The sequence below is a fragment of the Crocodylus porosus genome, unplaced genomic scaffold (assembly GCF_001723895.1).
Source record: "Crocodylus porosus isolate Cpor-Errol unplaced genomic scaffold, CroPor_comp1, whole genome shotgun sequence".
NCBI lineage: Eukaryota > Metazoa > Chordata > Crocodylia > Crocodylidae > Crocodylus > Crocodylus porosus.
In genome coordinates this window covers 13613130-13638249 of record NW_017728949.1, presented here as the reverse complement: position 1 = coordinate 13638249, position 25120 = coordinate 13613130, and the positions used below count along the sequence as shown (strand labels likewise).

The 25120-nt window shown below is 44.3% G+C and overlaps 1 long non-coding RNA gene across 1 annotated transcript; it reads right to left on the bottom strand.

Moving 5' to 3' along the window:
- Window positions 1-279: 279 nt before the first annotated feature.
- Window positions 280-20023, bottom strand: LOC109322556. Its single transcript, XR_002104398.1, has 3 exons — window positions 19643-20023; window positions 6834-6840; window positions 280-293 (listed from the first exon to the last, which is right to left on the bottom strand). It is a non-coding gene; the product is annotated as an uncharacterized LOC109322556 (long non-coding RNA).
- Between the last annotated feature and the right edge of the window lie 5097 nt (window positions 20024-25120).

The following is a 25120-nucleotide window of genomic DNA, read 5'->3' as shown; positions in this document are numbered from 1 at the left end:
GACCTGGATGGCTGTGGCAAGGTTCACAGGTAAAAGGCAGCAACAATGGACATGGTATGCCATGGTACCTTGTAGTTTAATACCAGCCCTATCCTGCACGGAAGATGGGCACAGGCAAATCAAGCTCAAACTGGAAACTTTGCCATGCACCTCTTTTACTTCAGAATAAAACAGAATTGAAATCTGAAATCCTATTCTCCTGTAATGTTCCTCATTGGGTTTGCTTTCTGTTGACAAGTTGCGCATTTCTCCTTACCCCACATGAGTGCTGTTCTTCCATTCTGCTATTATCTCTTATAATCCTTTGCAAGCCATGCACAGCCACCTCTCTTTTTGCTACACCTGCATTTATAATCAGATGAGACATTCCTGTCTCCCCCCCAGCACCCTGCTCAGGGAATTGTCCTTTCCTGTTTTGCTAATATTGACCTTCAAGCTAGACATTTCATGAAATGCAAGCTACAGATTCATAAGCCAGCCTTCAAAATAGCCCCATGTGGTTACAACTGCAATCATCTCTCATCTCACTGCTGTTTCCTGCATCCATTTTAGTAGTCCTGGATGGCCTGAAGCAAACTCCATTTTCTTCAGTTCTTTCTCCCAACTACTTCTTGTCGGGAGTGTATTAAAACCGGAAAGGCTTTGCTTCCAAGCTAATTCCACTTGATGGGCATGGGAAAAAGCAGAAGGGGTAACCACAGAAACAGAACACTTGGCAAATGTGTATTGAACTTCTCAGAACAAACCTATTAGTTCATGTAGCCCATCTCTATGGCAACCAAACAGCACAAAAACAAGCCATTAACACCTAAATTTATTAGCATGCATGTGTTTAGCTAATATCATTCCAGGGGTATATTTTTCCCCTCCTTTGAGTTTGTAATCAAGAAGACCTGGTTCAAAAGCCAATACAAACACATACTCATAATTTACAGACAACTTGGTGCTCTTAAACCTTTTTTATTCAGTCACAGTAAAGAGAGAGGGAAAAAGTTACTTGCTTTTCCTCTTATTTTACCATATTGTTAATATTTCCAAGCCATGAAGAAGCAAACTGAGCCTGCAGCGCATGTTGTACCTAGCAAAAGGACCGTGGAGGGTCTTTTTTTTTTTTTTTAATTCAAAACTGGCCTCCTCCTGTTTCCCATTCCTGCCATTATTGAGACTCTTTAATAGCTTAAAAATTATTAAATGTTGCATAAAGCCTTATGTATTAAGTGGTCTCAAAGATCCTATGCATATTGTATATAGGACCCACATGCATGTCACTCACATTCATAATTGATGTGCAAGGCAAACCATATAAGACAGTGGACACCAACCAGTGGAGCTCGATCCACCAGTAGATCTTGGAGCCTCTTGATGTAGGTCTCTTGGAGTCATCTGAGGCTGGTGTGGGGGGCTGAGTGCCCACATGCATGCACACACGTGCCTCAGTCCAGCAGGTCAGTCTGTGGGGGAGGGAAGGGGCGGGGGCTAGATCAAGGCCCCCACCGGGAGGGACAGTGCTGCAGAGGCAGGAACAAGGGTAAGTTGAGTGGGGACCTGGCTGGGTGGGACTTACCTGCTGGGGAGGTGCACCCCCAAATAATTTTTTCTTGATCTACCTCAATCTGCCCCCCCTTCTCTCCCCACACACTTGCACACAGTAGATCCTGGGTTGCTTTTAAATGCCAAAGGTGATTTCCCACTTAAAAAGGTTGGAGACCACTGCTCTAGCAGAATATATGCACTACATACCATATCAGTGATGGGGTTTATGCATCCAGAGCAAGAGAGTCATGGGTTTGCCTTTCGTGATTAGGGCATGCCAGCTTCTGCAGTCAAAGGCAAAGATAAGAAAGGGGTTAACTTTATGTATTAGAGAGGAGAAATTACAAGCTGCAGTAAAGAGTGGCTACTGGTTGGAAAAGGATACCACAAGTCAAACTGGAAGTCTATTTAGAATCTACTGGTATTTGCTGGGTTACCCACGTTGCATGAAATTCTGGTAGTCAGAAGTAAAAGAGAGCAAAAGAAAGAGAGCGAGATCTCCTAGGAGTGGGATGGTCAACCTGTGGCATGCAGTAGCACATCGCATACCAGGGAGGGAACAGGGAGTACAGCAGCCGATAGGGTAGGGAACAAAACAGAGCAGCAGCTCAGGGAGAGGAATGGGATAAGTGGCACTTGGGAAGAGTATGGGGATTACCTCATGGCATATCTGCCAAGAAGTTGGCCCCCGCTGCCCTAAGATATCACTATGATCAAAACTCAGCAAGATTCAGAGGGGATTTGCCCATTTATTGGGCAAAAAATATCTAGAACTGTCTTAATCAATGCTATAAAAAACGTTAGGGTTCAAAATAGTCTGTAGCTACCAAGGATTAGGATCAGACCTTCATGGAGGACAATTTTTCTCAAGAAGACAGTAATAGCCACCAACAAAGACAGGATGTGGGCTAAATGGACCCTGGATCTAATGTAGCCTGGCAATTCCTCTCTTCTACAGCCTGACACAGAGTAGCTCATTTTCAACAGAGGACCAATGCCCCCACATGGAGAAATGAGTTACAATATTTTCCCACCTGCAACATGACCCAGAATGTAATGCACACTGTGTTTTTGAAAGGCAAAAAGAAGAAAAAATATTGTTTCCAGAGTTATGGCTGAATAGAGCAGAAACAGAAACCAAGTGTCAGCATGACTCACCTTCTCTTTCCTGCTTAATTAGAGCTGAATCCCTAACTACTGCTAAAAACTTGTGTCCATAAGTAGATCTATGATTCTGAAAAGACCTAAAATGCCTCCAAGGCTGTGCAACTAGATGAGAGAGTGCAGAAGCAGCTAGCAGACAGCAAAATTCCCCCAGGAAAGGTTGGCTTGATTAGCTGACCATCAAGATCATGAAAAAGGAGAGATGATTGTTAACTTCTCTGGTGTGAAGAACAATGAGCCATTAAGTCACCTGATTCCCTCAGCTACCTGAATAGTAATGAAATAGTTGCTGCACTGTGAAACAGGAGTGAGTGCTTCTGTACTGGGTGCATCTACACAAGATGCTTTACTGCACAGTTGACTGACACCATCGACACATGCAGACTCTTACAGCATAGTCAGTCAGTCAACTGCAGGGTTACTTTGCTACCTGCAAATGCAGATAGCAAATTAACCACACAGTAGTGACCGTACAGTAGTCCACATGTACATGGCAGACCGTGAGCAAATTGCTCCCTGTCCCCAGAAGCTGCCTGCTGCCAGGGCAGGGAGACATTGTCCCCACCCTAGGTCTGAGTTTGGAACCTGCCTGGGGAGCAGGCAACAATCTCCCAGCCCAGCTCCAATTGTGGAGCCAGGACCAGGAGCTCCTTGCACCAGGAGAATTGCCCACCCAGCCCAGGACTGGCTGGGACCTGCCCCAGAACAGGACAGGGCTGCATGGGGCAGCCCCATGGGCATAGGGCTTGTTATCATGTGCACAGGGTGGGAGAGCTCTGCAGCAGCCACTCTTCCACCCCGTGAACATCAGGACCCGTCCTAATGTGTATGGGGCCAGGAGGCAGCTATCTCCTGGCCCTGTGCTCCTTGCCAGCCCCTGAGCTAGCATCCAGGAGGAGCCTGGAGCTCCCCCTGGCTGCTGGAGGACAGAACAGGGTGGAAGCAGCCATCTCCAGGCTGCTCCAATTGGGAGCAAATCTGCTCTCAAGAGGGAGCACATGTAGATGTACTCCCCCAGTAGGCTTACTGTGTAATAGCACATGTAGACACACCCACTGAGAAGAAAATCAGCTTCCCCACTTAACAAACGCACCCAAATTTGGGGGGGACCAATTTTGGGGGGAAAGGTGCAATGTTGCATGGGAGAAAATATAAGAAATAATTTCCATGAAGAAAAGCCAGGATCTAACAGACTATACAGAAGGATGTCTACCCTTTCTGATATGTGGGCAAAATAAACAGAGATTGACCCATCACAAATGGATCTTACAGAAAAAGTAACAAATACAGATTATAAATAAGATGTGTTAATACTTGCACAGCCAGTTCAGTTGTTAATATTGATACAAGAAAGAGTTAAAAACAATTCTTTTGAGGACAGAATATATAGAGACACCAGTGGAAGCCAATTGACATTGACACAGTTAATAGAGTGAAGTGTCACCTGGCAGAAGCTCCAAGGTAAATCAGCCTGAAAAGTCTTGTATTAGTGGCAGTATCTTAAGAGAACCTTTTGGTCAATGGAAGACTAAAGTTATACTGAACTCATTAAACAACTTGGAAATGGATTTTGAGATCTGTTGAAGGACAGCTGTTTTTCTGAAATGCCAAAGAACAAACGGTGAGGACTTGTAGTAGATAACAAGAAGATGAGCTAATTAGGCATCTTTTGAAGTGTCAGGAAGTGGCCATGGCAATGAGAACAACTGTGCTAGTTGTGTGGAGATTTCTGTGTGCACCCAGTTTAAGCTAGATTTTATTAACCCTGAGCACATGCAGAGTGGGCTGCGTGCTCGTGTAGCTATTCTTTCCTTCTGGGCCATCTTCACCAACTGCCTTCCAAATGAAAAAGACATACTGTAGCATAAACAGCAGTAGAAACAGGGAGGCGAGATATACACCTTGTCCCCTGAGTTTTGAAGGCCGCTTCATCCCATTAAGACTCCTGGAAGATGCAAAATCACGCTAGAACTCTCATGAGACCACTTATGGGGGGCCCAATTCTCTGGTTCCTTGCACTTTATGGAGTACAAAAAAAAGTAAAAGTAAAAGTAAAATACTGACAGAACCAAATAAATCCAGCCCCAGGTTTCCAATTCTTCCTGCTCCTAATCAGGCAGAAGACTCCACTGAAGTCTCTGGCACCTTTATAGCTGAGCTGCTATACATTGGCTGTTTAAGAGATGATACTGTAAGTCCTTCACAAGGCATCGCCATGTAGCCCTGTTCTGAGCTAGTTTTTCCCGAAGTGTGCTGTCATTGCCATACTTCTTAATGAGGGTGTCCTTGAAACATTTCCTTTGGACCCTGTGTGTCCCTTGTCCTTGGCTGAGATGGGAATATAGCAGTTATTTTGGTAAACTCCATCAGGCACACAGTGCCCTGTCTACCACAGCTGATGTTGAATGATCAACACTTCCATACTGGTGGTGTTAGCATCGGTAAGGACACTGGCATTTGTGCAATGATCCTCCCACTTTATGGCAAAGATCTTTCAGACATAGCACTGGTGAAGATGTTCCAGGCTTCACAGACACAGAGAAGAGTTGGAGTTACCACAGCCTTATATAATAGGAGCTTTGTTCAAGTCCTGATGTCGGGATCATTGAATATATAACGATTCCGTCTTCTGAAGGCAGAGGTGGCACATCAGATCCTATACTGGATTTCCTCATTGATGGTGGCTTTCTTCAAGAAATAGATGCTGAATTATGTAAAGTGTTCAACATTCTCCGGCTCCTCTCCATCATAGCCACTGCTTAGGATGGAGGCATTCATCTGGTCATAAAGGAGTCTTAGGATGATGATTAATTTCCCTGGGCAGCCAAACTTCAATAAGATCTTCCATAGAGCCTCACAGTTACCAGAGTTGAAAGGTTGGGTCAAATTAATCAAGTCTATATACAGTTCCTGGTGTTGTTTTCAGCATTTTTCCTGGATCTACCAGGCCATAAAAATCATGTCATAAACCCACATCATACTTATGGGCTCCGCAGTGGTACACTCACTAGCACCATGACCAAAAGAGACTTGGGGGTCATAATTGACCACAAGATGAACATGAGCCACCAATGCAATGCCACAGCCGGCAAGGCAAATAAAATTCTGGCTTGCATCTGCTGATGCATCTCAAGAAAGACCCAAGAAGGCATCCTTCCACTTTACTTGGCATTGGTGAGGCCACAGCTGGAGTACTTCATCCAATTCTGGGCTCCAAACTTTAGAAAGTATATGGAAAAGCTTGAGAGAGTCCAGAGGAGAGCCATGCACATGATTAGAAGAGGTCAAGAGAACAGGACTTATGAGGGGAGGCTGAGAGGCATGAGACTCCTCAGTCTGGAGAAGCAAAGACTCAGGGGTGACTTGTATAAGTATATTAGAGGTGAGCATCAGGAACTTGGAAAATGCCTGTTCACCAGGGCACCCCAAGGGAAGACAAAGTCTAATGCTCACAAACTGCTGCAACACCATTTTAAGTTGGACATAAGGAAAAACTTCTTTACTGTTCCAGTCTCCAGAGTCTGGAATAGACTCCCGCCAGAAGTGAGGCAAGCACCTACTCTGGATACCTTTAAGAAATGCTTGGATGCTCATCTTGCTGGAGTGATCTGACACCAGCTGACTTCCTGCCCCATGGGCAGAGGGCTGGACTCGATCTTGTGAGGTCCCTTCCAGCCCTAATGTCTATGAAATCTTTATATCCATGGTGCCTCTCAATGATCTGAAGAAGCCACGCTGAGACTTAGGAAGAATTTCCTCGGCAAGAGGGATCCTTGTTCAGCAGAATTTGAGCAAGGATCTTCCCAGTGACGGAAGGGCAGGTGATACCTTGATAGTTTTCACAGTCAGACTTCCTACCTTCTTGAAAACGGTGAGAATATTGGCATTTCTTAGGTCACTGAGAATGTCCTCATTGTTCCAGACTTTAAGTCATAGTTTCCCCATCAACTTTGAAGACCTCAGCCAATATGTCATCAGGACCAGAAGCTTTGTTGTTCTTTGTCTTACCACCTGGTGGACTGGCAAGTACTTCCCCTACTGGATGCTGCAGGAAGGATTCAATGGTTTCATCAGACATCATTGATTCTTGGTTTAGGAGCTTTTGTTAGTGCTCCTTCAGGTGTTTTTTGATGGACTCATTATCTTTAAGAAGTATACTCCCATCTTCAGATCTAAGTGGGGTAAGCCCACAAGAACTTGGTCCATACATATCCTTGATTGCACTGAAGAAGCTCTGCATGTCATGACTGTCAACAAATTGTTGCATTTTTTTGCCTTCTCTTTCCACCATTTGTTTTTGATTTTTTGAATCTTCCTCTGGACTTCAGCTTTAAGCCATCAAAATGTTTCCTGCTTTTAACTGTACATAGGATGGTTTTACCAGTCACAGAAAGATTTTCTCTTTTGTTTGGGAAAGACTTTGATCTTAGCGTTGTTTTTGTCAAACCAGTCCGGATACATTGGGTTATAAAGGCAATTAATTCCATGCAAACCTCATGGATGGTCTCTTTTGGAGTTTGCTTCCTAAACACAAGTGTTATCTTTTTCAATCCTGGGTGCAGACAGAAGTGCAGCTCCCCACTGTAACTGACAATGTTTTGCAGGAAGCATTCTGAGTTGCAACAATCCCTTGGAACAAACAGAACTTCACTGTTGGTTTCAGGGGGGAGGGGTATCTAACTGTTTGATGTAGGGAATCTAACTGCTCGATTAGGGGTATCTAATTGGCTCGATGGTTGCACCCAGACGGTGGTGGCGGATGGGTCATTTTCGACCTGGAGGGATGTGGGCAGTGGAGTTCCCCAGGGCTCAGTCCTCGGGCCTGTGCTATTCAACATCTTTATCAGCGACTTGGAGATGGGCGTGGAAAGCACAGTGTCCAAATTGGCTGATGACACAAAGATGTGGGGAGAAGTGGGCACACTGGAGGGGAGGGACAGAATCCTACTAGATCTAGACAGGTTACAGAGGTGGGTGGTTGAGAACAGGATGGAATTCAACACACACAAGTACAGGGTGCTGCATCTAGGAAGAAGGAACCAGCAACATGCCTATAGCTGGGGAATACGCTTCTCAACAACACAGTGGCTGAAAAGGATCTTGGAGTCACTGTTGACTCCAGGATGCACATGAGCTGCCAATGAGAGGAAGTGGTCAGTAAAGCTAACTGCACCTTGTCATGCATCTACAGATGCATCATAAGCAGGTCCAGAGAAGTGATCCTTCCCCTCTATGCGGTGCTGGTCAGGCCACAGTTGAAGTACTTCATCCAGTTCTGGGCACCGCACTTCAAGAGGGATGTGGCTAACCTTGAGGGGGGTCCAGAGGAGGGCCACTCGCACGGTCAGGGGGCAATAGGCCGGGCCCTACTAAGATAGACTAAAGGGCCTGAATCTATTCAGCATCCACAAGAGAAGACTGAGAGGGGATCTGGTGGCAATCTATAAGGTCACCGGGGGGACCAACGGGAAATAGGTGGTGCCCAGGGGAAACAGAGCCTCATCTGGGATAACAAGGAATAAAGGCCACAAATTGATTAAGAGTAGGTTCAGGCTTGATATCATCAGGCATTACTTTATGGTTAGAGCTGCCAGGCTCTGGAGTGGGCTCCTAAGGGAGGTGGTACTCTCCCCTACCTTGGGGGTCTTTAAGAGGAGATTGGATAGATATCTGGCTGGGGTATTATAATCCCAGCACTCATTCCTGCCCAGGGCAGGGGGTCAGACTTGATGATTTGTTCTGGTCCCTTCCGACCCTAGAAACTACGAAACTATGCTGGCTGTGAGCCTACAGTCAGTTTCCCTTAGCAAATGCCCCTCCCGTCTCCCAGCTTGTCCGTTTCAGAATGGGAGAGGGGAAAAAGGAGCAGAGGGAGCTCATTCTAGGGGCCCCAGCTGGCACTGGAGGATGGGATAGATGAATTTGAGCCCCGCACCTCAGGGGAGCTCCAATACACCCACCCCACTCTCCAGCAGGGGCTGAAAATCCCTCAGACAAAGCTTTTTCTACTTCCTTTCCCCCTGCCCCCCATTCTGAAAACAGCTCAGAGGCTAAGAAGCAGTGCAGACAGAAGTTATAGAAGATGTTGTTTTGCAATGTCTTCAGCTGAACCCCTCATTCAATGAGGGGTCAGATTTTCACCCAATCAGCCATTTTTAAGCTGTCTCCAGCAGTGCGCTTGTGTTTGGTCATGGCCATAAACTGCTTTCTGTGGCCAGATTGGTCAAAAATTGTCACCCCATTAAAATTATCACATCCACTAAGAGTGGCAAGTTTTTTAATGAGATATGTTTGGAAAGGTTTGTGATATCCAGGGGCACATCTACAAATGCCAATTTAAGGCGCTTGAGCATAATTTAAAGCACACTAAGGGCATGCATCTACATGTGCATGCCCTTAATGTGCCTTAAAATGGCGATTTTAGGCTATTCAGCCCTAAATTTGATACCTACAAAAGCAGGTATTAAATTTAGTCACAAATAACTAAAGCACATTAATGCACATTACGGCACATTCATGATGTTTATGGATTGACTTGGGACTAACTTTAGTCCCATGTTAATCCACACACACAGAGTGTTTATGCTCTTTAATGTGTGCATGTGTAGATGGAAGCCTAAATCATCTTAACGCGCATTAAATTAATGCGCCTTAAATTTAGGAGCGCCTAAATGCATGTGTAGACACTCCCTAGGGGTCTGAAGGCATTTGCTGTTGTACTGTCTCTGGACTTATATGGGCTGCTTTTGATGTTTTGACTCCTCTCATGACAAGTATAATATGGACATCTTTTAGATCATACACGCTTATGATGATGTAGTTGAGGAGGTACCATTGTTACAAGTTGGGGATACTCCAATGCTGTTTTGAACCTGTCATGTTGTCTCAAGATAGTGTTAGTAACAGTAAGGTCATGCTCTGCACATTTACTGATTAGAATTCTGTTGGAATGGTCCTTGCCCATTCCTTCCTTCCCAATGATGCCCCTCCACATGTGAAAATCCCAGCCAGTCCTTCCACTGAAGTCCCCAAGAAGAGTGATCTTGACCTCTTTCAAGAGGATAGTCAGGATTTCCTTCAAGTCAACATAAAACTGTTCCTTCTGTCGCCAAACAAATTTACACATACCATCACAACCGCTCCCCCTCCCCCCAAATGAAGGACCCTGTGAGAGGGCCCTGTGTCCAGCAACAGAGGGCCTCAAGCAGCCACAAACCCTCCACTTTTGTCTGATTATCAGCCTCACAGATGCTATAGAAGCCTGCACGGGTTCTGGCTTCTCATCTGCTAGAGTCTTGATGGTCTCAGCTGCCAAAAATTTAAACAAGGAAAAAAACCCCCCAGATTATGACTGCATCACTACACCTGTCTTCAGAGACCCTGCTGAGGCTCTGATGAAAACAGGGTCTAGATCTAGGGATCAGCATGGCATGCCAAAACCAAAAAGGGGTTTCATTATGCCATGCCCTGGCGGATTCTAGAGCCCATCTCAACTAAGCAGGTGTTGTTGGGGGGAAATACTAGTGACAACAACTGCTGTTTTTCTAACTGAATACCTCCAGCTCCCTTTTCTCAGATTGAACTTGAGAGGTCATTAACCAGCCTTGAACTCATAACCTTAAGGAGACTAGATCACAACCCACAGGCTTGAGCCTCAACAACAAGCATATCTGTATGTTGGTTGAGAGCTGATGTACAAACTACCCTTCAAAACAACCCACACAAAAAGAAACCAGAAGCAACCACAAACTCCCCACTTTTCCTGCCAGCCTCATGCTCAGCCTCACAGAAGCTACACATGCCTGAAGGGGTGCTGGCTTCTCATCTGCTAGGCTCTTAATGGTCTTAGCTGCCCCAAAGTTAAAAAAAAAAAAAAAGGATTTTGGCTGTACTGACTCACCTGTCTTCACAAACACTGCCAGGGCTGTGATCAAAGTAGGGGCTAGAACCTGGAGCATGCCATGTCAGTCTGTATCTTTGCACCCCAGAGCCCTGGCACTGGTCAGGTGGACTCTGGGGCCAATCTCAGTTTGGCATGTGTCAGGGGGAAAAACATTTGGGAGATGCCCACCACTGTTTTTCCAACTGAGCATCTCAAGATCCCTTTTCTCAGATTGGGTGGTCCCTTAGGCTCACCCTTGAACTTGCAACCTTTTGAATGGTAGGTCACAACCCACAGGCCTGAGCCATACAACAGGACCAGTCATTTAGCTGTAGAAGGCCTGAGGGGCCAAAGTACACCCAACAACCAGCAACACAGCAACAAGCCAACAATGAAAAAAGGGACCCCATGAGAGAACCCTGGGTCCAGCAAAATGGGGACAGGAGGAGCCACAAACTCACCACTTTTACCTGTCAGGCTCATGCTCAGCCTCACAGATACTATACAAGCCTGCTGGGGTGCTGGCTTCTTAACTGCTAGGGCCTTAATGCTCTCAGCTGCCTCAAATTAAAGAGAGAGAAAAAAAATGGATTTTAGCTGCACTGACTGACCTGACATTGCCAGGGCTCCAATCAAAGCAGGGGCTAGAATCTGGGGCATGGCAATGCCAAGCCCTGCATCTTTGCCCCCCAGAGCCCTGGCACTGGGCAGGTGGGCTCTGAGGCCTCTCTCAGCTTGGCATGTGTTGGGGGAGAATAAAACATTTCGGAGGCATCCACTGCTGTTTTTCTGACTGAATGCCTCAAGCTCCCTTTATTCAGATTGAACCTGAGGGACTACTACCCCTCTTGGGATCTATCCGGGGCGGGGGAGGGGGAGGTAAGGGGGACGCATATAGCAGAATTCACCCAGTCTGTGGCTATACCTGCAGCGCTCTGCATTGGGCTGAGCCCTGCCCCCTCACCTGCCTGCCTGGAGTGGTGCAGCAAGGGCAAGAGTGAGAAGAGAAGCTGTCACTGGAGGTGAGGGGAGCAGAGCAGCACTTCAGCAAAGATCCTCGTTGACAGAGAGGAGATGGAGAATGTCGAACACCTTGCATACTTCAGCATCCATCTCTCAAAGGCAGTCAACATCAACAAGGGAATCCAGTATAGGATCCTCTGTGCCCGCTTTGTCTTCAGAAGACTAAATCATCATGTATTTAATGATCCCAACATTAGGACTCACACAAAGCTCCTATTATACAAGCCTGTGGTAACTCTAACTCTTCTCCATGTCCATGAAGCCTGGGTGACCTACAGGGACCACCTGAAAAGCCTGGAATGCCTTCACCAGTGCTACCTCCAGAAGACTCTTGGCATAAAGCAGGAGGATTGTCGCACAAATGCTTGCATCCTCACCACTGCTAACACCACCAGGATGGAAGTGCAGATCATTTAGCGTCACCTGCGGTGGACAGTGCATTGTGTGCATATGCTTGATGTATGTTTACCAAAACAACTGCTATATTCTCAATTCAGCCAAGGATAAAGGGCATGTGGGGGCCAGAGGAAATGCTTCAAGAATACCCTCAAGGTGAACATTAAGAAGTATAGCCTTGGCATCACAAATTGGGAAAAACTAGCCTGGGACAGGGCTACATGGTGACACCTTGTGAAAGAAGTTCTCTCTTACTTTGAGGAAAGCTGTCCTCACCCTGGAGGTAGAAAAATGACAGAAATGGAAGCAAAGGAAACAAGACCAAGAAACCCTTTAACTACCACCTGCGGTGCCTGCCATAGAGTCTGTGGCCATAGGATCAGCTTTCTTAACTATCAACCAACTAATCTACAGCTTACTTGACCCATGGGAGTGATCATCCTTGACCATGAGAGATCACCGCCACTGCTGTCGAAGTCACCATTTATAGTAGGAGCAGCATTATGCCCCAGCTAGGTTGTTCCCAATCATGCCCTCCTTACCAGTGCCTGAATGCAGATTCCAAGACCAGAAATCCATTCATTAACATGCTCTTGGTCACCCCCTTCAGTCAGTCCCAAGATCCATCTGGTATGCTTGGGGCTTGTCACTGGAAATGACCCCAGAACAGCCTCACCAGCTTGTTTCTGGTTTTGGCGATTTATGGGGGAGTGGGTTGGCAGGGTGTGCTCAGCAGGATTTGTCCTTGTCAACTTATCCACATCAACGCCCAAGAGGCAGCTGAAAACTGCCCTTTTTTTAGTTGTAAAGAGGTACTCAGAAAATAGCATAAGCATTACAGGTACACTAAACACCTTGCCATTAGCAGTGGAACAATTTATTACTATTCTTCCATCCTCAAGGATTTCCATCCTCCTCTTGAAAGGATACTGCCAAGAATGAAGCTTGCTAGAGCATTCATTTCTAAGCACCTGAGGGTAACTATGAGAGGGTAAATCTAAATCAGTGAGTTGAAAACCTGATGCATCACTTCTAGATTGAGGGGATTGGAACTGCCACTGGCTACTACCTAGGTGTTAGCAAAAAATAGACATTTCAAGAATGTTAACCGTGCTTGAAAAAGCCTACCCTTGTGATAAGTCAGTGGCAAAACAAAGGAAGAGGCAAGGAAGAAATGTCAGATTCAAATACAATACATGGAGTGGTCCATCTGGTTGGAATCTCACTAGGGATTGTGGAAGCAGATTTCTTCTTGAATATTCTCTAGGAACTCTCCTGATAAAGAGAGTGTATGCATTACAGTGCTGAACAGGGGGTGAAGGAGACTTTGTTCCACTACGCTACAGCCCTAGACACAAGAGGAGTGATCCTAGAGCCGCACTGCCTGTAAAACTCTCCAACACTGTTCACAACTGGGAGATATTTTACTTTCTATAGATAAGAAAAGCATAGTAACATTATCCTTAGCACCTGACATGCTCAGTATTGCTGGCCATTGGGTAGAGTGACCATATACCCCATTTTCACCAAGCACTGAGCTGGCATGTAACACACCTCTTCCTGCTTCTACGCTTTGGCACTCTTCTACCCTCTGGTGTTTGGCATGCTCAGCTGAGAGACAGCTGAACATGCCAGAGATTGGGGAGAAGAATATCCCATTGCAAGACCACGGAAATGTCACCCTAGAGCTCCACACTGAAACTCAGGGCCACAAAGAGTTGGTTATATAGTTATGTCTGAAGGAAAACTCCTAGTGGGTAGGCAAGAACACCAAGCCCAAGATTCACTTTCTAAAGCATTTTTCAACCTGCCTCCTTCCAGAACTGAGCAAGATGCAACAAGGCAGAGTTCTTGTGCAAATCAGATCTGAAACAAATAGGTTCATTATGATCTCCTTTTTTATATTGTAGCTGTTTGTATTAACAATGCCTCTCTGTCATTTTGAGCACCCCATTACACAATCTGAATGTAGCCCTGATTGTCCTCTTTGCCAATGCACAGCACTGGAGCGATTCAGGGGAAAAAAAACAGAAACAAAAAACACTTTAGCAGAAAATGTAGTTCTGTCCGGATCAAAACACTTTGCAAAATCATGTGAATTTCACCAAAATTTTGATTGAGAGAAATAAACCCTGCTATTTCTAAGTGAAATATATATATATTTTCCTCTGCAAATGACCTTTCTTCAATTTGTTCAAAATGTTTTATGACATTATATAAAATAGGTCTAAATTGAAGCAAAACATTGTATCAGATTGTGACAAAGCCAAACTGATTAACCCAAAATGAAGATAAATCTCACATTTTCAGGTTTCATTCCTAAACATTTCAAAACTTGAAATCCCCCACAGACTCAAACTTGCATTCTTCACACACTCTACACATCATTCGTTTACAGGAAGGCACAAGTATCTTCAGCCGGGTGTGCACTCTGCTTCTGGTATCTATGATTTTTTTTTTTAAGTTCCCTACATTTTTAACCCACCTAAAATTCTACTGTTAGACAATAAACAAACCAGCATCCCTCAGAGGCCATTTTAAGGCCCATGGCAGGTGCTCTCTCATGTCAATTATACCACAATGGCATTAGCATAATTCCTATTCACATCGGAGTTTCAACCAATCCCATTCCCATCACCCTGCATCAGGGCAACCATTCATCACAATGAGGTTCCTCCTAGATCTGAGGAAGTGAGCGACCCCATCTGTCCTATTCCCCAAGGTCCTCTGCACAATCTGTACTTAGGGTGCCGATGCCCAACAGCCTTCCCCTGACCACTAACATTTCATAGGCCTTTCAACATGGATGATCCTTTCCACTGCCTTTCTCTCATTGTGTATATCATCAGGTCAAATACTCACCATGCTACTGTAGCCATGCCATTCTGCAGCAGTACAACTTCAGCTCTCCAATCTGTAGCCTCCTTAACTAATAGGTGCTATCCAGAACCAGCTGCTTATAGCCCTTGCCCCTTCAGCAGCCTGGGCCTAACTGCCTTGTCTTACCTATTATGCATTTCTGGAAGGGGGTGAGGCCAGAACCAGGCATGCCTTTTTGTAGTTAAGGGACTTCTTTCAGAGGTGTTCTGGTACTTACTTAAAGCATCTCTATATAGCAAGGTTCCCTAACCCTGTTGCAAACCTCAAAAGAAAAAAAAAAAAAAATGAAATTCTGTGCCAAAGAGGAGCCCCACCCCTCCAAAAAAACCCAACCTCCCAGGACCTCTGAAAGCCTCCTCCAGACCACATGAAGAAGTGTCACAGTGAGAAACATAGCATGCCCACTCCCATTGCAACACATCCCACAATGATGCCATTTAATTCCTGTCCTATGCTTCATTTAGGTGGCTACCTCCATTTTGGGGTGTAGTGCCTGTGGGGTGCACATACTCTGCTTCCTTGAGGCATTATCCTTTGATGCCTCCACAGATGGAAGCAAATACCTTCAGGCTTTAAATTCTCCCTTTCTTACATGCCTGTGTGTTTGCATGCATATATCTGCGCACATGCATACACACAGAGATACATTTTGTAAGAGCTCTAAATCATCCTTTAGTACTTCTTGACCCAGTGCCATCTTGAATCTATTAAATGCGTTATGAATAAATGAGCAAGCAGAAGTCAATTTTTCATTTTAACTTTATGCAGTGAAGGCAAAGGAAAGACAAAATCTATAGTGGTGGGGGAGGGAAGCGGAGCAAAACTCCATGAATGGCACTGATTTACATGCTAGGGTGAAAGGTGAATGTCCCATCACACTAGCCAGTCTTGGTGAGCTGTTGCATTCAGCCCACAGCAGTCCAAGTCTGAATCTGGATGACATTGTTCCCAAAAAATGTTTGTTTATCTCTTGTGGTGTGCGCATGTGCTCTCAGCAGGAGGAGTTATAAATGGGATCAGTCATTCCTATCCGCCCCTTGGCCCCAGGGTCTGTGCCAAAGTTGCTTTCATTCACATTAAAACAAGGTCACATTTCTTAGCAGAGCCCTCCATGCTCTTTCATCCCTACCCCCTCACCCATGCTCCTGGTTAAACACAAAAACAACAGCCTGTCACCTGCCATTTGTAAGCCCTTTTCCTCCCAGCATCTGCCAAAAATTAGCAACATCTCTAAAATATTATTGGAAACACTTCACTGCATTGCAGGGGGTCATTTCTATTGCATTGTAGAGGCTTAAAAAAGCTAACTGATGTTCTAGTTTTCCTAGGCAGCATAAGCGAAATGGAGAGAAAAAGAGTCACATTTTAGCAGCCCAATTCCCTATTAGTAGTGTCAGAACTTTTAAACCCCATGCTGTAGCAATCAATGAGATGTCATTATAAACAGCTTTAGGGCATAATTTTCTTGGAACTCAATCTCTGTGGAAGCACCAAAAAAAATAAAAAAATGACCAATATTCTCAAACTTAGTACTTGAATGCATAGGTTTCTTCATCTGTATTTAGGCACCTGAATTGCCACCTGGGATTGGAAGAGTCCTCCTGGGTCTAAGCCCCTTATCACAAGCAAGGGCTTGGAGAACCTCATTCATGACTTTATCAAGCCCTATCTTAAAACATAGTTTGATTTTGAAATGTATTGAGCATCTGCTGCTTAAGTTGAAGTGAATGAGGGTTAGTGCATACTCAGAACTTCTTAAAAATCAGGTTGCCTATTTAGCAACTTACCTCTGGACTTGGATGACTAACATTTAAGCACCTAGCCTGAGGAAGGAAATCAAGGAAACAGCAGCCATGTCCAGCAAAATAGGATTAAAATCCCCGCTTTTGCGGGTTTCCGAGAGAAGCAAAGTGTTCCGTTCTTGCCACGGTTTAATGGAAAATTTAGCAAGCAGGTTTCCAAGCTGAAAAGCATTATTTCACCAGGAAAAGCAGTTTATGTTGTAAACGTGATAAAAATCTCTCCTGTCAGCCTTATGAAAATTCTCCAGACAGCTCAGCATGCTAGGTTTAATTAGTTTCTCTCCAAACAAGCTTATGGTCTATCTCCTCATTAGGTGTGTTCAGTTCTTGGCACAATAGCATCCTGATCTCAGTCAGGTTCTCCAGAGGATAAGGCACATAAATAAGTGAAACTACATCATTCTTCTCCCCAACGAAGAGCTCTACTGAGGTGCTTGAAATTTGGCAAGAAAAAGCATTTGAGGATATATTTTTTACAAATAATCTTTTCCAAGGAAAGAATGTACCACATTACCCCCAAAGCCTCTCTGATTTCTATGATTTAATGGCAGATGAAGTGTGATTTCTGCCCAGTAAGTGACAAATACTTCAAGTATCATTTTTTGCTGACTTAACTAACTTAGAAAAAAAAATGTGTTAGCTGACCAGGCAATCTTCAGCCTAGCAGCAAATTAACAAATGAATAGTAACCTGGTGAGTTATCTATATTTAAAACAAATTAGCCCAAGCTGGGTAGCAGTGATATCTGACTGCCATCTACTCCAATCCACCAGATGGGAAAAAAGAAATCTTTTGCTACCTAGTGCAACTTCAAACAAATACTGGGTTGGGAATTTGAGCTACAGTCTACATTTCAAGAATTAAGAGGGACCAGAAGGAGCCAAGGACAAAACGTTACAAAATAGAAAAAAAACCCCTAACTATAAGGACAGTTAAACGTAGAAGAGGCTATTTGGAGAAGCTGTGGAATTATCTCTGGAGGTTTTTAAGTGCAGGTTGGACAAGGAGCTATCAGCTTTTGACTACAACCTCCTCCCCCACCCCCACCCAAAAAAAAGAAAAGAAAAAACCCACAAAAAACAACAAAAAAGAGCCATTCTTCTGTTTCAAAGAACTTGGAAAGCCCAGAAGAGGTCAGAATGTTTTTAACACTATGGATTTCCATTTGAAATCTCCAGGTTTACCTTCTGAATCATGTTCACACGCTTAACAGTGTTAACATTGAATGGCACCCCATGGCACTCTTGAAAGCATCTCAAGGTATTCGAGGATGCCTTGGCAACCTGGTTGAGAATCACTGAGATAGAGGGATTTTGTGTTTTGAAATTATATCTTTGATCTATTAATAAAATCAAAGTGGAATTCAAGACAGTGCTGTGCATTGGCGTAAAAAAACAAGCCAAAAAAACCCAACCAAACCAAACCACGAAACTTTTCTGGAGATGACTACTTGAGCACATGCTAAGAAAAAGAACTTGTGAGGGTATGCGCAATAGAGCCGTGTGATGATTCCTGCTAGAGGGGAAACATAGAGCTATATCCACAAAAGAACGTGAGTGTCACTGCAAAGACCTGCAGAACCTTCCTTTTAGGCAACCTGCGATCTACTGGAATCCACAGCCCTGAATTATGCACCTATACTCCTGATACAATGCATTGCAAGTCTAAGGGGTTTCAGAATGGGATTCACAAAATCCAGCCAGCTGAATCGGAAGCCGCTTGAGCCAACCAGTTATAATCAATACAGAACTGGGGCTCAACTGTTCCCCCTCCTGGGGAGATGAATCACTTCACCCAGCTGGAGTTGGATGCCATCTCTTGGGTATAGTCAGCATCTCAAGGAGTTGGGAGATCTCTCCCTTACAGCAGGGTTCCTAAACCAGGTCAGGGATTTCTCATACAATATAACTAGGACGAAAAGGAGTTTGTGACCCTCTTTTGTCAACAGCCTATTCGTTAAAGCACTCACCTGGGATGTGGGAGATCCAGATTGATATCCCTCCTCTGCATGAGTAAAATTGAATTCTTACCACCCACTTCTAGCAACTGCCCCCTACATATCAAACTATTGAGTATTGAGGTTTGGGGCCTTTTCAATAAGTCTTCTTGAAGTTATTCCACTTGCATGGAAAAATGAATACTAATTGGGTTGGAAAGAGAGAGATGGTGACTCCATAGCTCAGAGGCTAACAAGAAAAAGGGAAACCTCATTTTAAATACTGTTGCCATTAAGGTACTCTCCATGTAGCAGGTTGTTACTCCATCAGCCAGGCCCAGGAGCCAGCCTTCCCCCTTTCCTACCTCAAACTAAACAGACTGGCAAAACATCACCCCTGCTACAGTGCTGCCTTTCTTCCAAGCTTCCCTCCATCTCCAGTGTCATTTCTTTGGGAGCTTTTAACTTCCTGCAGGGCCAGCCAGTTGCCCCTACCAGTTGGCCCAGAGCTCCTAGACAGGCAGGCTCTTACCCTCTAACCCCCTGTAGCTGACCTTCAGCCCCTAAGCCATGCAGCCTGTTACTCTCCTGCAAGATGCAGGTTCCAGCTCCCTCAGAGAAAGGAGGGATTTGAGCCCAGGTGTCCTACACTGCAGGTGACTGTCCATACCATGGGTAAAATGTAGGTATCTGTTCTGTGTGATGCCTCATTTGGGAGACAGTTCTAAAAGTAGCTATCAGATCAGGTCCTGCAGGCAGGATAAGTGGATACCTTGTATTTCTCCTTCTCCATTTTTCTTGTTAAAAAACAAAACAAAAAAAGATTATGTGGTAAAACTGTAGAGAAATGACCTAGAGTTTCAGCACAGTATTATATGAGAATTCACAGCTGTGGTATATATGCAATATGTTCTTAGATACAAAATAAACTGGCACAGTTGCTCTGAGAAATATATTAGGCATTGACATCTTATTTCCTTTAATCCTCTATCCCCAAATGCTTCAACCCAAAGAGGAAGAGATAACAAGATTGCCCAGATCAGGCCACTAGACTCCTCTGCCTGTGATTAGCTGTTTTGATTTAACAGCTTTTTTTATCAATTCAAGACAATGTGTAAATGGGACATTTCATATAGGTCAAAAAAAATCCCAATTATGGGATTAAACAGCTCACTTAGGTTGGGTCAAAATCATAGGCTGACAAGCAGGAAAGACAGGGCAGGGCTCTGATGAGTCCTATACAGTCTGCTCAGTCCTACTATTCAAGTACTTATACCTTCTCCATTATTATTATCATTGTATCTAAGTGCCAAAGGGAAGACAGAGAAAGTGAAAGTGGCTAGGCAATCACCTTTCTGGGGTCATTTGACCCCAGTACTCTTTCCTGCCATGGCAGGAGGTCGGACTTGATGATCTGCTCAGGTCCCTTCTGACCTTACTAACTATGAAGCTATGAAACATCGAAGTAATAAACACATGAAAAAGCCCCGAGAGGAACATCTAGTTCCCAGTCTATTCCAACACAGTTATTAAACTAGAGGTTCCTCTGCTGCAAGAGCACAGCTTGATCATCATACACGGTATACAACTCCCCAATCCCACCATGCTCACCACCACTACCTCACAATAATCCAGAGGATTCAGATTTCTGCCTATGATCCTCTGGAAGCTCATTGTTTAGGTTTAAGGTATCTCAGTATGGAGAGAACATGATGGATATTGTTAGGAATGGCACCCCGCTATGACAAAATACTGATGACTTAGTCATTGTTGATAAAGGACAAGGCAATCCAAGGGATTGTAGCAGAACTTCATTGGGGAGGGTGTTGTTCTTTGTTTTCTAATTTTGTTTCTCCTTTCTCACCTCCCATGGGTTTATGTGGGTTTCAAAACATATATTCAAAGAATACTAAGCTTATGAAGACAAGCACTTAAAAGTTAGGGCGTGCCAGTATTCAGTTTGCCCACCTACACTTTGCTAAAGTTTTAGCTGTGCAAGATCTTGCTATATTTTCTACACAACCCATGCCTCATTCAATCCAGAAGATGGACCAGCTGATAGAAGGCTTATATTAATACTGTGTGCTTATCTTTAATCATGTAACTAATCTCCGCACGCCCCCTGGGGGAGGGGTGGGGAGGAAGTGCTTCACACGCTTAAAATTAAAAACACGTGTGTGAATGCTTTGCTGGACTGGGACTTTTTAAAATATAGGAGCATAGGATTAAATGGGTCTTCTTGGGATGTTTAGTCTAGTCCCTTGCATTTGCAGACAACCATTTATTGCCAGTTTCTTACACATACCATAGTGACAAGATGCCTTATGAAAACAAAACTCAGAAATACCTATAGCATGCTACATTTTAAAACCAAGGGAGACAAGGTGCTGCCCATGCCCTGCTAATGCATCGCAAAGAAGTTATTAGATTAATATAGTTTCATAGTTTGTAGGGTTGGAAGGGACCTGAGCAGATCATCGAGTCCAACCCCCTACCATGGCAGGAAAGAGTACTGGGGTCAAACGACCCCAGCAAAGTGTTCATCCAGCCTCCTCTTAAACACCCCCAGGGTAGGAGCCAGCACCACTTCTTGTGGAGCGGTAATATAGATGCCTAAAAGAGAATTACGCCACAAGCTACAGAGGAGGTCCCTGGCCCATGATACATACACATGAACACACATTCCTTGACAATTGGATCTGAGAGAAAAACTCTTTCCCGCCTCCAAATCTGGCAAGCACTTTGAGGGGAGAAGAGCAAGACTCACTAGGGAAGAGCTCAAGGAACTCAAGAGGTTTCTGAATACTGGCAAGAGCACAAGTGTACACCCCAGTCAAATCACTCACCTTTTTTCAAATGAGCATTGAATTTGTCTCACCTTTTTTGTGGTATTACTTGGTGAACATGTGGTCTAATACCATTTCAATTTATTTTACAAGGCAGGAAGAGAAGCCTCCTTCTGTGTAAGGGTACAAGAGGATGACTGACAGACCACGTGTTGTAGCTTCATTACAGGAAGTGACATTCTCTTCCAATGAGCCAGAAGAGAGAGAAGAACATGGCTGAGGGTGGATGAATACAGGCTACAGAATGCACAATGGTGTAGGACAGATCATTAAAGCAATTAACTCTCCTGCAGGGAGGCTTGCTTGCTAACATACCTTGGGAGGATGAAATGAGTGCCTATGAAGCCAATCTAGCCAGAAAGAAATAAAACGTTTTGACAAGCAATAGCTTGTCCGCATAAATACAGGTGTACAGTTTATGCTATTTATTTATTTTAAATAAACGAAACTGCATAACACTTCAGGCAGGCTGTCAGGACTAGTTATTGTTCAGAAAGTTTTTCTTGTAGGGAGACAAAGATGTCATCCAACTGCTGTCTCCAGAACCAAAGCATCAGGTAGAAGCATGGAAGAAGACTTGTCTTTATTTGGCACAGCTGCCGGAAAGCTTACTGGCTTCTCCTCTACAGAGAACTGTTCCTGTTGTAACGAGATGCTAACAAACAAGAGAACGTTCCCTTAGGAAAGCGTGGCGTATTTAAAGAACACTAGGAACTGCACCAGCAATACCCAAGGCAGGGGTGGACACAACTACCGGCAGCAGCCTACATGTGGGGCACAGGGCAGATGAGACAGGGAGCATAACAGTGGCAGACAGGCCAGGAAGCAGACCAACAGACCAGGCAGGGGAGGACTGTAGCAGCACTCAGGGTGTAGGGCTTCCCTTCTGGTACATCTGCGAAAACTGGTTGGTCCCCACTGTCCTAAGGATTGTAATAGTGTCATTGGATTTTAAGTAAGACAGTCTTTTGTCACCGTGCCACAGAATCCACAACTTCACCAATTCCTGCTTTGCTCTGCTCTTTATAGACACCTATAATATGTGACTTTGTGCCTGTAAGTGAACAAGGGTTAGGGAATGGGCGATTTGAGTGAACGAACAGATTTCATGACAAGTGCTTGAACAAAATTAATTAGAGGGTTGGGTTGCATGAAGAACAAATGAAGCAGGTGCCAAGGACCAAAGGACCAGGCTTTGAACTCTTTGATTTCCCAACAGGGATCATTCAATTCTTCTTGATTTGACCTTGAAACAGGTGTAGTCGTGTAGGCTTGAATGCACCCAGCTTGGTACTTACAGCTACTGTAACCAGAATGGACCTGCTGCTCTTGAGTCAGTTTATTTATGAAAAAGTAAAGGGTGTGTTCAGCATTAAAAAAAGGACTCTGCTGGCTCTTCCTTCTCGTGCCTATGTGCTAGCTCTGGAGATGAATGAAACTTTGCGCTCCCCATAACTAACTGGGGCATTTTTAAGATAAGTCATCATGGTACTTATGCAGAAAAAGATAAGAGGCAACAGAGTAGAATCAGCAGCATCAGTGCTGGAAGATTCACTCAGAAGCCTCTGGTCTCCAATCACTTTTGTAATCTCCCAACAACAGTGAGGATGGCTTGGAGTGACGCTCTGTCCTCAGTGAAGGAAATGATTGTTTTATGACTAATTTCAGTAAGGCCTGGATTTCTTCCACTGTGGACAGAGTGGAAGATAATAATATCATCTGTAATGGTGCACTAGTAGCAATATCCAAGTTCGAGCAAGTCCAAAACTTTTTGTTCTAACCAGCAGGGAAATTATTCTATAAATACTCTGTGTTATCAGGGGGAGGATTCATTTCAAATGCTCTATTTGTGCTGTAACTTCAACTGCAACCTGTAGTTTGCACATATCCCAACTTCATCCAGCTTCTGTTTCATGAAAAAGTTTTACAGTGACCACGCCAATGCTAAAGCTGAATCATTCTCCCAACGAATGGACAGAGTAACAGCCAAGTCTGTTGATCTCTTGGTACAGGGGGAACAGCAGGTAGTATTCAGTTTTGGAGCAATACGGTACATTCACAAGGCCAGGGATATGTCTTTCTGCTGTCTGCAGCACTCCTAGAAATGTTGCTCTCAAGTATGCCCTTCCCATTCACTGCTGCTCTGTAGGTAGTATGAGGTAGTGAAGCTAGAGGCATTTTCAGTATCTCTGGCTATGGCGTATTTGAGAGCAGTGGCAAGGGGTGATAGCTTCAGTGCCTCAATGGCAGGATTGATGCTTGTGGAGCAGGAGAGAGTGGGTGGGGCATGCTTGAGAAATATACTCAGAGATATATGCTGGAGATGGGAGCAAATGTCTTACTGAGTACCGGAGTGTGCTAACGACTGTTCTGTAGGAGACAGATGGGCAACAGCAAAGCAGGAGATTCTTCCCTTATGTTTTAAGTTCTGCACTTTCAAGGCTCTGTATGAGTGTGGTATGTGTGCTGCTGCATTAGATAGTTTTCTGTAGCTGTGCCACCTACCCCTATCCTCTGATTGGTAGAGGGAAGTAGATGGATTGTAAATTAATAACAAGAATAAATCTATTAATCAACCTTATCCAACATCATTGAAAAAAGGGGGGGGGGGGAGAAAAAACAAATAAAAAATGTTTTCCTGTCTGAGCGTTTATTCCAAATAAAAGAGATGTTCCCAGCTGTTTGGAAACAGCCTGTTGAAGTTATTGCACTGTGAGACATGGGGCATTATGAGTCTATTAAAAATTTATCAAGAGAGAGATGGAGCAAGCAAGTGAAAGTTACTCTTTGGATCCAGCTGTTATCATCCCTCGTGTTTGGAAAAGTAAACTGAAAGTTTAGAGTCTCAGCAGGGGGAATAGGAACCAACCAACAAAATGTGGGGACCCACTGGTTCAGAAAAATATTGCTGTTTCTAAACATACTGCAGTAGCCTGTTCATACCAGGGCCTTCCCAGCAGCATTATTCTCATGCTGCTCACACTTTATATTAAGTATACATGTACTGAGAGTTTGTAAAGGGTTATAAGCGATGAAGAGAGGTTTTAAGCGTGTTATTCACATAACAGTGTATGTTATGGATGGTTATATAAAACACATCAGTATGAGGCACCATACATAGTTATAAGCAATTTGGTGGCTTCTGACAATTGACTATCTGTCCATTTTTCACCCTTTCTAAATTATTAATATGCACGCACTTTGTGTAAAAGCGCAACTCTAATGGGTTCTCACTTTGCTTGCAAGACAAGGCAGCAAAGCAAGAACCCACTGTAGTCACACTTATCTTACAGCTACATGTATAAATAGTTACAAAGCTAAATGCTGTGCCTCACATAGGACATTAACACAGGGATGCAAAATCTGAGAATATTGAATCACTTATGGCTGAATCAAGGGGGAGTGGCAAAGGCCATCAGCTGTGGAAGGGATGGTAGATTTGATACAGAACCTTAGGAACTGGCTGCACAGGAAACATTTTCAAACTACAGATGAGGGAGAGATGAAGTGAAGCAGACTGTGTCACCATGAGAAAAAACCTCATGTGAATTCTGGCCTAGAGCACCTCTGACACAAAGGGACTTCACCCAGGAAAGGTTAGGACAAGGGTTCCAGTTACACCATGTTCTTACCTGCTCCTTAGCAGCGCTTCAAATCT